We start from the raw sequence: 12,764 nt of genomic DNA, 5'->3' as shown, positions 1-12,764 counted from the left end.
TTTTACATGACAATCATATTCCCCCTTAAATCCCCACTTCTGAAAAGAGAACTACAAGACCAAGGATGCCCATGTATGCTTCATATCTCTGCAACATCTGCATTGCATGCCAGCTCTGCACGGCTGCCCAAAAACAACAGAAACCGAAAAAAGTTTTGAAAATGCAAGGCTCACCTTTCTCTGAGATCCTGCAGATGAATCAGATCCTGAGAACAGTTCTCATCAACACAGTAGCAGTAATCCAGGACAGCAGGGAAGGCTATTTAGCAGCTGGAACTGTTAGTACAGGATTGTTACAGTGCTTGTGAAGACTTGTAGCACGTGTGTCTGCAGATAGTCCTTGATGACGTTACAAAGTGGTGGGAGGGGTTTCCTGACCGCATGGGGCTGCTGGTGGGAGTGGGCAAACAAAAAACCATCTGATCTAACCAGAGCCATTACAGCTCCACGTAGGTATATAGTGGGGGAAATAATTATTTGATCCCCTGCAGATTTTGTAAGTTTCCCCACTTACAAAAGAAATGAAGGGTCTATAATTTTTATCATAGGTGTATTTTTAATGATAGAGACAGAATATCAACCAAAAATCCAGAAAAAAACACATGAAAGTATTTGATCCCCAAGCAAAACATGACTTAGTACTTGGTGGAGAAATCCTTGTTGGCAAGCACAGAGGTAAGACGTTTCTTGTAGTTGGTGACCAGGTTTGCACACATCTCAGGAGGGATTTTGGTCCACTCTTCTTTACAGATCTTCTCTGAATCCTAAAGGTTTCTTGGCTGTCACTTTGCAACTCGAAGTTTCAGCTCCCTCCATAAATTTTCTATAGGATTAAGGCCTGGAGACTGGCTAGGCCACTCCATGACTTTAAAGAGCTTCTTCTTGAGCCACTCCTTTGTTGGATTGGCGGTATGTTTTGGGTCATTGTCATGCTGGAAGACCCATCCATGACCCATCTTCAGTGTTCTGGCTGAGGGAAGAAGGCTCTCATCCAAGATTTTACAATACATGGCCCCGTCCATTGGCCCCTCAATGCGACAAAGTTGGCCTGTACCTTTAGCAGAGAAACAGCCCCAAAGCATTATGTTTCCACTTCCGTGCTTGATTGTAGGGATGGTGTTCTTAGGGTCATAGTCAGCATTTTTCTTCCTCCAAACACAACGAGTCTCATCTGACCACAATACTTTCTCCCAGTTCTTCTCAGAATCATTTAGATGTTCATTGGCAAATTTCAGACGGGCCTGTGCATGTGCCTTTTTGAGGACCTGTGGTCCCAACTGCCTTGAGATCATTCACAAGCTCCTCCTGTGTAGTTCTGGGCTGATCCCTTACTTTTCCCATGATCATCCTTACCACATGAGGCAAATTTTTTTTTTGCATGGAGCTCCAGGCCGAGGGCGATTGATAGTTATTTTGTATTTCTTCCATTTGCGAATAATCGCTCCAACAGTTGTCTCATTCTCACCAAGAATGCTGATAGTCTTGTAGCCCATTTCAGCCTTGTGCAGGTCTACAATCTTGTCCCTGATGTCCTTTGACAGCTCTTTGGTCTTGCCCATGATGGCGGGTTTGAATTGAAGAAAAAGATTCTGTGGACATTTGCCTTTTAAACACAGTTGTTGTTAGGAACACCTTGTTAAATTGACAGGACAAATCTGTGTGCCACATGAGCACATACTGTAGCCAGTCTATGGGAGCCAGAATTATTTTTGGTTGGTAGGGGATCAAATACTTATTTTACTCAATGAACTGCAACTCAATTTATAACATTTGTGTCATATGATTGGCTGAAAAGACAGACGCTGTGATTGGACACCTATCAGGAGGAAAGGACATGAGGAGACGCATGGAGGACACCGCTCACTGCCCTCACCTGCTGCCCCACCAAGACAGGGTAAGTGCTGGGCAGATGGCGAGCGGGCGGGGGGGGCACAGTGGCGCCATTGGATGGCACAGTGGCGGCTTTCAATGGGCACAGTGGCAGCATTTGAAGGCACAGTGGCGGCATTCGATGGGCACAGTGGCGGCATTTGATGGCACAGTGGCAGCATTCGATGGGCACAGTGGCAGCATTTGATGGCACAGTGGCTGCATTTGATGGGCACAGTGGCTGCATTTGATGGGCACAGTGGCGGCATTTGATGGCACAGTGGTGGCATTTGATGGCACAGTGGCGGCATTTGATGGCCACAGTGGTGGCATTTGATAGCACAGTGGCGGAATTTGATGGCACAGTGGCGGCATTCGATGGGCACAGTGACGGCATTTGATGGCACAGTGATGGCATTTGATGGCACAGTGACAGAATTTGATGGCACAGTGGCTGCGTTTGATGGGCACAGTGACAGCATTTGATGGCACAGTGGCAGAATTTGATGACACGGTGGCGGCATTCGATGGGCACAGTGGCGGAATTTGATGGGCACAGTGGCGGCATTTGATGGCACAGTGACGGCATTTGATTGCACAGTGGCGGAATTTGATGGCACAGTGGCGGAATTTGATGGCACAGTGGCGGCATTTGATGGCACAGTGGCGGAATTTGATGGCACAGTGGCAGAATTTGATGGCACAGTGGCAGCATTTGATGACACGGTGGCGGCATTTGACGGCACAGTAGCATCATTTGATGGGCACAGTGGCATCATTTGATGGCACAGTGGCAGCATTTGATGACACGGTGGTGGCATTTGATGGCACAGTGGCATCATTTGATGGGCACAGTGGCTGTATTCGATGGGCACAGTGGCTGTATTCGATGGGCACAGTGGCTGCGTTTGATGGGCACAGTGGCTGCAATTGATGGGCACAGTGGTGGCATTTGATGGGCACAGTGGTGGCATTTGATGGGCACAGTGGCTGCGTTTGATGGCACAGTGGCTGCGTTTGATGGCACAGTGGCTGCAATTGATGGGCACAGTGGCTGCAATTGATGGCACAGTGGCTGCATTTGATGGTACAGTGGCTGCAATTAATGGGCACAGTGGCTGCGTTTGATGGGCACAGTGAGGTTGCAATTGATGTTTTTTTTTTAATTTTTCAGTTTTTTTGGGCCCCCCCCCCCCCCCAAAAAAAATTTTTGAGCACCAGCCGTCACTGATAACAATTATAGACCCTTAATTTCTTTGTAAGTGGGCAAATGTACAAAATCTGCAGGGGGTGAAATAATTATTTTCCCCACGGTGTATACTGTATATCCCATCCCAGAAGACGCACAGGTTCAACACCAGGTGTGCACAACCTTCAATGTCCTTCCCCTTGTTAAAAAAAGTCACACATAGCAAATTGCCTGACTACTTGAGGATATAAAGTACCTCTTTGTATCATGTGTTTTTTTCTGGATTTTTGGTTGATATTCTGTCTCTATCATTTAACCTCCCTGGCGGTATGATTATTTCAGATTTTAGGTGCTGAAAGCGGTACCATTATTTTGCACAGAAATTTGGCGTTTTATATTGTAGGCCTGTAATTTTAGGAATAGTTCACTTAAATCTGTCCAAACAAGAGTCTAGTAGACATCCCGGGTATGATAAAGTTTGAAAAACGAAATAAAAAATTATAATATAATAAATAACTATAAATAATTAAAACACATAATAATATAATAATAATAAAAATTATATAATAATGTAATCAAATCAAAAACACTGAAATTTGCTCAGTTCCAGAATTTTAGCTTTTATTACTTTTAGTGTTTGATGACGGATCTCCCCACAAATCACTATCGCTCAATTCTGCAAGTGATTATAATTTATTATCGCTTTTTTCTAGCTGGTCTAAAACCACTTTTGATGTAAAGGGACAGTTTTGGTTGCTATGGACAATCTCCAGTTTCCAGGCAGAAAGAACAGTTTTATATATATAAAACTGCATGCAGGACACTGGACAGACCACTAGGGACAAAGGAGATCTGTAATTATTTGATACAGTAATGTAATCTGTAAGATTACAGTATGCTGTATCTATACTGTGTGTTTCACTTTTGAATTTACCGCCGAACTCCGTCCCCGTGCGTCGCAACGCTCGCAGGGAACGGAGCTCGGCACTGTGAATCGAGCGAGACACAGCGGCTCGCCGATCACAGCGGGGAGACATCGCAGGAACCAGGGGACAAGGTAAGTATGCTCTTCCTGGATCCTGCGATGCAAGCCCGAGTCTGGCTCGGGGATACCGCTTTTGGTATGTAAAATCCACCCCGAGCCAGACTCGGGAATACCGCCAGGGGGGTTAAAATGCACCTATGATATGATAACAATCAGTGGCGGTGTGTCCATAAGGACGCACGGGCACCGCCCCCTCTCTCCAGCCACCCCCCTCTAAGACCAATGGATAGATCCATGGCTGCCGCTGCAACCCCCTATTCAGCCGCCCGGACCCTTTTTGGGCACCTGAATTACAGTGGCGGGAAGGGGGGGGGGTGTTTTTGAAGCACCTAATTAGAGCCAAAGACTCTAATAGGCTTCAAAATAGGTGAACTGCGAGCGCCATGCGCTCACTGTCCACCCAGGTGTGTTAGAAAAGCGAATCAATATTCACGTTCCTAACACTGAACCGCCAATCAGGTGCTCGGGTCTGTTACCCGTCATATGATTGGCTGAAAAGACAGACGCTGTGATTGGACACCTATCAGGAGGAAAGGACATGAGGAGACGCATGGAGGACACCGCTCGCTGCCCTCACCTGCTGCCCCACCAAGACAGGGTAAGTGCTGGGCAGATGGCGAGCGGGCGGGGGGGCACAGTGGCGCCATTGGATGGCACAGTGGCGGCTTTCAATGGGCACAGTGGCAGCATTTGAAGGCACAGTGGCGGCATTCGATGGGCACAGTGGCGGCATTTGATGGCACAGTGGCAGCATTCGATGGGCACAGTGGCAGCATTTGATGGCACAGTGGCTGCATTTGATGGGCACAGTGGCTGCATTTGATGGGCACAGTGGCGGCATTTGAAGGCACACTGGTGGCATTTGATGGCACAGTGGCGGCATTTGATAGCACAGTGGCGGAATTTGATGGCACAGTGGCGGCATTCGATGGGCACAGTGACGGCATTTGATGGCACAGTGGCAGCATTTGATGACACGGTGGCGGCATTTGATGGCACAGTGGCGGCATTTGATGGGCACAGTGGCGGCATTTGATGGCACAGTGGCGGCATTTGATGGCACAGTGGCGGAATTTGATGGCACAGTGGCAGCATTTGATGACACGGTGGCGGCATTTGAAGGCACAGTGGCATCATTTGATGGGCACAGTGGCATCATTTGATGGGCACAGTGGCGGCATTCGATGGGCACAGTGACGGCATTTGATGGCACAGTGGCAGCATTTGATGACACGGTGGCGGCATTTGAAGGCACAGTGGCATCATTTGATGGGCACAGTGGCATCATTTGATGGGCACAGTGGCTGTATTCGATGGGCACAGTGGCTGCGTTTGATGGGCACAGTGGCTGCAATTGATAGGCACAGTGGTGGCATTTGATGGGCACAGTGGTGGCATTTGATGGGCACAGTGGCTGCGTTTGATGGCACAGTGGCTGCGTTTGATGGCACAGTGGCTGCAATTGATGGGCACAGTGGCTGCAATTAATGGGCACAGTGGCTGCATTTGATGGTACAGCGGCTGCAATTGATGGCACAGTGGCTGCGTTTGATGGGCACAGTGAGGTTGCAATTGATGTTTTTTTTTTAATTTTTCAGTTTTTTTGCGCCCCCCCCCCAAAAAAAAAATTTTTGAGCACCAGCCGCCACTGATAACAATTATAGACCCTTAATTTCTTTGTAAGTGGGCAAATGTACAAAATCTGCAGGGGGTGAAATAATTATTTTCCCCACGGTGTATACTGTATATCCCATCCCAGAAGACGCACAGGTTCAACACCAGGTGTGCACAACCTTCAATGTCCTTCCCCTTGTTAAAAAAGTCACACATAGCAAATTGCCTGACTACTTGAGGATATAAAGTACCTCTTTCTTACCACCTGAAGCTCTCTCATCTGACCTAAAGCCTAGGCAAAAGATCCAATGATCTGTGGAAATGTGGATGTTTCACATCATTAGAGACTGCAGAGAATCCACTGCAGAAATGATTCCAAAGGCACAGCATGGAGGGAGCAGAACCTGGATATTTAATGAGGAAATATGGCTCACCATAAGTACACAGGTCATTCATTATCAATTATGCACAGAAAACAAGTTTAAAAAAAAACAATAGCATTAAAATGTTTAAAACAATGATAAACTGAAAAGCAAAAATGTAATATATTGCAGCTTACCATTCAGTCTGTTATTTTGGAGAAGGGGAGGGGGTGGAAGCAGGGGAGTGCCTTGCCATCCTAGGCTATGGGGCTATGAGTTTCTATTGATACACACAGTGTAGGGAGACACAACTCTAGTCCCTGCATGCAAGGGTGACTCCATAGGATGCTGCAAGCGAAAGGAACCATGCTGAAGCAGGAAACCTGTCTCAATGGCCATAGCACTGCCTTAAACCAGAACATAGGCAAGGATTAAGATAAAGAAGTTGCATACTCAGTAAGTGACATACTCAGCTGCTGAAAGTACCTAAAAAATTGAAGGTTCAATATTACTTTAACCACTTGACTTTCTGGAAGATTTACCCCCCTTCACGACCAGGCCATTTTTTTGAGGTGTGGCACTGCGTTACTTTAACTCACCATTGCGCGGTCACGCAACACTGTACCCAAATAAAATTGATGCCCTTTTTTTCCCACAAATAGAGCTTTTTTTGGTGGTATTTGATCACCTCTGTTTTTTTCTTTCATTTTTTCGTGCTATAAACAAAAAAAGACAAGACAATTTAGAAAAACTTATTTACTTTATACTATAAAGCATATCCAATAAAAATTTTAAAAAAAATCATCATCTTCATAAATGTAGGCCAATATGTATTCTGCTACGTCTTTTTGGTTAAAAAAATCCAAATAAACGTATATTGATTGGTTTACACAAATATTAAAGCATCTACAAACTATGGGATATATGTATAGAATCTTAAATTTAAATTTTTTTTTTTATACTAGTAAAGGCGGCGATCAGTGACTTATAGCGGGACTGCAATATTGCAGTGGACAATCAGACACTAACTGAAACCAGTGACACTAATACAGTGATCAGTACTATGCACTGTCACTGTACTAATGACACTGGCTGAGAAGAGGTTAAACATCTAGAGCTATCAAAGGTTTAACTATGTACCTAGCCAATGTTTTTGCGTACTGTATGTGCTGCTTTTATTAGGGGAAGAGATGGATTACATTACACAAAATCCATCCATTGCCTGTCAGAACTGAGATCTGCCTTGTTTACACAGGCAGATTTCCGTTCTGTGTGTTTTACACACCATTGGCAGATGCCAGTGGACATCCTGTGCCCGCCACCCGCAGATCGGCTTCTGCTGTGATTAATCACAGCAGAAGCAGGCTGCCGGTGGTGCACACACACGCCCCCTGCAGGCGGAAGGGCAGAATCCCATATATACGTGATTGATACATATATACGTGAAGTTGATCAAAAGCAATAGGTTACTTTAATACTGTTCCAGCAGAAGCCATCCTTTGCCACCCTGATGAAGAAGAAGTCCAGAGAAGCTCAGAGTCAATTCTATTTAGAGCCTACACAGGGCCAGGGATTTTCCCCGCCCCCATATAACAGTGCTAGGCCAATCACTAAACACCTGTGTGGTCAGGGCCGTCTTTAAGGCGGGGTAAAAGGGGCAGCTGCCCTCGGCCCTGTCATTGTTGTGGGGCTCAAAGCAGCTGCCTCATACTTGCCAACTTTCCCAGTTTAAATTCCCTCGTCCCTTGAAGTTTTAGTCCCGTGCTGTGTCCCGATATCTCAGTGTAAAGTGCTGGTACTAATGCTGCCAGCTCTGCCCTATTGTTGTGTACAGATGACTCACCTGCAGACCCTGTGTTTACATGTAAATAACCGGCATTCATAAGTAAATAGCTGTGGCCGGCGGCATTGATATGTAAATAAAGGTGGCATTCATATATATATCATGCCCCCCTGCAGTAAAGAGATGATGTGCTGTAACCTCTAGCAACCAATCAGTGAGCAGTATCACTGTACAATAATCTCTAGCAACCAATTAACAAGCAGAAATCATTTGCTGTAACCTCTAGCAACTAATCAGTAATCAGTGAGCCGTAATGTGTGCTGTAACCTCTAGCAACCAGTCAGTAAGCAGTAATGATAGCAGTAAGAATTTTGATCGAGTACAGAGTGCGCCCATTTCTTCTTTTGATTATATGCGGAGGTGAGCTGAGGAGGGCACCTGTCCAGATCATCAGGCTTTTAAAACCTCACCTGGAGCAGCGAGTCTTCTTGTTTGTATATGGTGCAGTATTTACAAGGGATCTAGCTTTACCTGTTGGATTTTTCATTTATGCCACTTCACGGGGAACTGAGCAGGAAACAGGATAGGCAGGAGCCTGCTGTTGCAGTGCCAGAGAGCCAAAAGCCCAAGGAAGATTTAGGTCTGCATGCTCCACCCATAAACAAAATGTTAGAAAAAATAAATGATGATGTCACTTCTATGTAAAACTTTATTCAGCCACAGTTCCATCCAGGAACTGTCCCTACCGACGCGTTTCACTGGAATGGGGTCTTAATTGAAGAGTTAAAGATAAAGTTGTATCTAGCAGTGATACCATCAGTGTGCGTACTTTGATTTATTGTAGTCACGGTATTAGGAGTGAGGATGGGCTCCTTGGTGGGCACTTCAGTGAAGGACAAGGGTTGTTTAGCATCCGGCGTGGTGCCGTTCTCTTTGGATGATCGAAGAATTCGAAAAAAATAAACCACAGACCACTTTAATCCTTTCTTTGTTTATCCTTTATTAAAACAATTTCTTATTTAATCCATCTCATGCCCTGGAAAGTTCATCTCCATAGGGCACGGTTATATTTTATCAGTATGATAAGTAAATTTACTTATGAGGCCATTTTCGCAAAGTAAATATTAATCTTTAGCTTTCAACCTTTCGAGTGGGAATAAAATAATGGTACACTGATGAAACCCAAGCAGGAAACAATCAGCCTGGATGACAAATTTGTCATCTGAGTGCGTTTTATCAAATTCAAGGCAGACAACTGTGCAGCCTCTTGTCACATGACTCTGTCCTTTCTTGTTTCAATTAGTGCAGGGAAGCTACCAGGGTTTTAGAGAGCGGATGATAACCTGAAGTTTTGATAATCATATTATTTTTACCATTCTGGTCGGGTATAAACAACTTTTTGTTTTCTGACAATTTTGGTTATAAAAATGACTATTAAACAAGTTAGACAAGTCCTAATTATTTTTAATCACTTGAGGACCACCCACCGTCGTTTTACGCTGGCTATTTGAAGGGGAATACCCTTGTTATGGCAGCAGCTATCTGCCGGTATCCTCTTCATCAGCGGGCAGTCCTCTTTCAGATAAAACTGGTCTCGGCGGCGGATTCACCACAAGATAGCTTTTATCATGGGCGGAAAAGGGCTCCCCCCCTCCCGCCGCGCCCCGGTGGTCTCCGCAGCTTACCGGAGCTGTCGGTAGCGCCGGAGACGATCGGGTCCTCTTTCTTGACAGGCATGGAGCCGAGTGAGGGAAAGATGGCCCCCATTCGGCTCCACACCATTGGATGGCGGAAGCGACGTCAAACATCACTTCCGCCCAATGGTCTTAAAAGGGAATTTTTTTTTTATAGCATTTTAGTGTTAATGTTAGATCTGAGGTCTTTTTGACCCCAGATCTCACATTTAAGAGGTCCTGTCATGCTTTTTTTCTATTACAAGGGATGTTTAAATTCCTTGTAGGAATAAAAGTGACCCAATTTTTTTTCTTTTAAAGGACAGTGTCAAAATAAAAAAATAAATAGTAAAATTAATAAAAAAAAAATTTAAAAATGAAAGCGCCCTGTCCCGCTGAGCTCGAATGCAGAAGCGAACGCATACGTAAGTTACGCCTACATATGAAAACGGTGTTCAAACCACACATATGAGGTATTGCCGCAATCGTTAGAGCGAGAGCAATAATTCTAGCATTAGACCTTCTCTGTAACTCAAAACTGGTAACCTGTAGAAATTTTTAAACATCGCCTATAAAGATTCATCACTAAAACTGTGTTCACTATGCTTCAGTTTGTGAATGAGCAGGAAGCCTCAGAGTGTTTCCTATTCATTCATCTGTGCAGCTGAGGCTACAGAAAAAGGGACTGATAAATCAGTCACTTTCGGCCAGTGGGGGCCCTGTCAGGTAGGTTGTATGGGGCCTCTGGATTTCTAACAGCAGCCCTAGGTCTAATAAATACATACTAAAGATTGTTGATATTAGACATGTGCAATTTGTTTTGTTACCAATTCGTTTTCGGACGAAATTTCGGAAGCATCCAAATGAACGAAAGACTCTTTTGATGAATGCATATGAAAACAAATTTTTAGGAAAGAACAAAAATCCAAAAATCCGAAAGAACGAACATCCAAAAATCCGAAAGAACTAAAAACTATTCAACCTACGAGTTTAATGACTCAATTGCATACAGATAATTTCGTTTTTTTAAATATTTTCTATTATAATTAAATTGTTAGTCATTATGATAGTTTTTATTATTTATCATTTATTATTATAAACTATTAAATTATTAAATTATAGGTATTGGAATTTCCTTTCAATTTTGGCTAAAGTAACTGTTAGTGAATGTAATGAATACAAATGCATCTGAAATGACGAATTATCCGAAGTAACGAAAGCCACATCTAAACGAACGGAACAAAACGAATACGAATGCATCCGAAGTTAGGAATAATCCGAAGGGGGGGCGTGGCCTGGAGAGTGATGGGGTAGGACGGGTTTAGTGAGAGCTCCGCTTGCCCATACAATCCTGCTGTAATCCGGGCGATCCTAACCTCTCTGCAGTCATCAACCAGCCCGCTTTGTTCCCGACCTGGCCATCGGACTAATCCAGCCGTTTGGAGAGCCATCCGCGGGCGCGATCGCCGGATCTCCCCGCCCGGGGACGGCCTGTAGGACAGACCGCGGCTTCGGCCTAGTCTGTGGAGCGGCGGCCATCTTGATGCACCCTGCGGCGGCTCCAACACAATTTCTGGCCGCATCCTGCTCCCCAGAGACCCCTGATTAGCTGCCCTGGCCACCGGACCACCTATAGACACTACCACAGCAACTTTGTGCCCTGTAGAGGCTGGCTGGAGGGTCTGAGGCCCGACCTGCTGCCTGGAGCGGCGGCCATCTTGCTACACCCGGCGGCAGCTCCTGCACAATTCCCTGCCACATCTTGCTCCCCAGGGACCCCGGGCTGCCTGTCCTGGCCACCGGATTACCTGTGAGCACTGCCACAGCATTTCTACACCCTGTGGCAGCTGGCTGGAGGGTCTGAGGCCCCGACCTGTTCTCTGGGGCAGCGGCCATCTTGCTGCACCCAGGATCACCTCCGCCCCTGCAACTTACTTGTGGAAGATTCTTAAAGCAGCATCAGCAGCAGGTCTTTAAGCCGACGGACTTCTTCACATGCACCGCCGATCATCCCGGCCAGCCAGAGGAAGGGGTAAGAAGTTGAAATTTCTCCCCGAACCGGTGGAGACAGAGGCGGCCTGTGTGAGCCGCGTGGGGCCCGGGAGGCGAGCCAGTGGCAACATGGCGTCCCAGACAGAGCAGCCGGAGCAGTCCCCCTCTACACAGCCAGGCTTGGCTGATGTCTTGGCTGCTATAGGAAATTGCCAAGCCTCCCTTACTACCCTTACCTCCAAGAAATAATCCGAAGTAACAAATGCCGATCATAACAAATGACCCGGTAAACTAAAAAAAAAAAAAAAAAAAAAATGAAGGAAACAAACTAAAATAAACCAAATTTTCCGGTAATGCACATGTCTTGCTGATATTTATTCTTTTAAATATACTGTATGCGGTATACTGTATAAAGTAAGTGTATGGTACCCACCCACATCCTATGTGATGGCCGGGGTGCACTTGCAGGGTAGGAGACATAGGCTAAACTGGCTGAGCGTGACACACACAATATAGATAAATATAAATCATTTGTATTATACAATATATTATCTTTGATTTACAAACAAACATTTTATACATAACAAACGAAGTGTAGATCTCTATAAGGTTTCTAAAGAAAGAACAAAGCACTAGTCGCCTGCTTTCAGACACCCCGTCTCTAACTGAAACCTCAAAACAGAGCCATAGAGAGAAAAAGGGAGGAGTAACTGCTTTGAGTCTTTAAGCTGTGTGTGTACATTTCAGCTTGACTATTAGTAGTAAGGAAATACTGGAAACCATGTGATGAGAAGTGTTTGACATTTCATGTATAGGAGACTGGGAATAATATTTCCAGAAGGAGAGGCCAGCAGGGGCCAGAGTCCATTTAGAAGTAGTGTTGTGTTGGGACCCAGCTGACTGTCACATGCAGCTTCTGATATGCTCTGACACAGGTGTATGGAAACTCAGGCTGTCATGTTTACCTGCAACATACATTTGTGCATGTTAGGGTGGGAGGTCTCCCCCCAAACCGGTCCGTCTGCTTCCTTATCAACCAGTGTCGCTGATTGACTCTCACAGGATAGGCTCCCTGTGACTGCTTAGGACAACCTGTCACCTAGCTGATGACATGGAACACTGGAGGGGGGTGGTGCCGGAGCTGGGTACACGTGGTGAGGACAGCACCACTTTGTTGTGCACAGAGGTGTGGAATGGTGGAAAAACCAACAGGGAGCAGCCATGACAGTTCAACAGC

General features: G+C 45.5%; 1 protein-coding gene across 1 annotated transcript in view; it reads right to left on the bottom strand.

Moving 5' to 3' along the window:
* Positions 1-333, bottom strand: part of SLC38A5 (solute carrier family 38 member 5) — a 147,111-nt gene extending 146,778 nt beyond the window's left edge. Inside the window, exon 1 of the mRNA XM_073600004.1 lies at positions 175-333. The gene's annotated coding sequence lies outside the window, so the exon portion shown is untranslated. The remainder of the gene's footprint in view (positions 1-174) is intronic.
* Between the last annotated feature and the right edge of the window lie 12,431 nt (positions 334-12,764).

This window comes from Aquarana catesbeiana, linkage group LG09 (genome assembly GCF_042186555.1).
Source record: "Aquarana catesbeiana isolate 2022-GZ linkage group LG09, ASM4218655v1, whole genome shotgun sequence".
NCBI classification, from domain to species: Eukaryota; Metazoa; Chordata; class Amphibia; order Anura; family Ranidae; genus Aquarana; species Aquarana catesbeiana.
The sequence above is the reverse complement of the archived record's forward strand: the minus strand, read 5'-3'. Positions and strand labels throughout refer to the sequence as shown.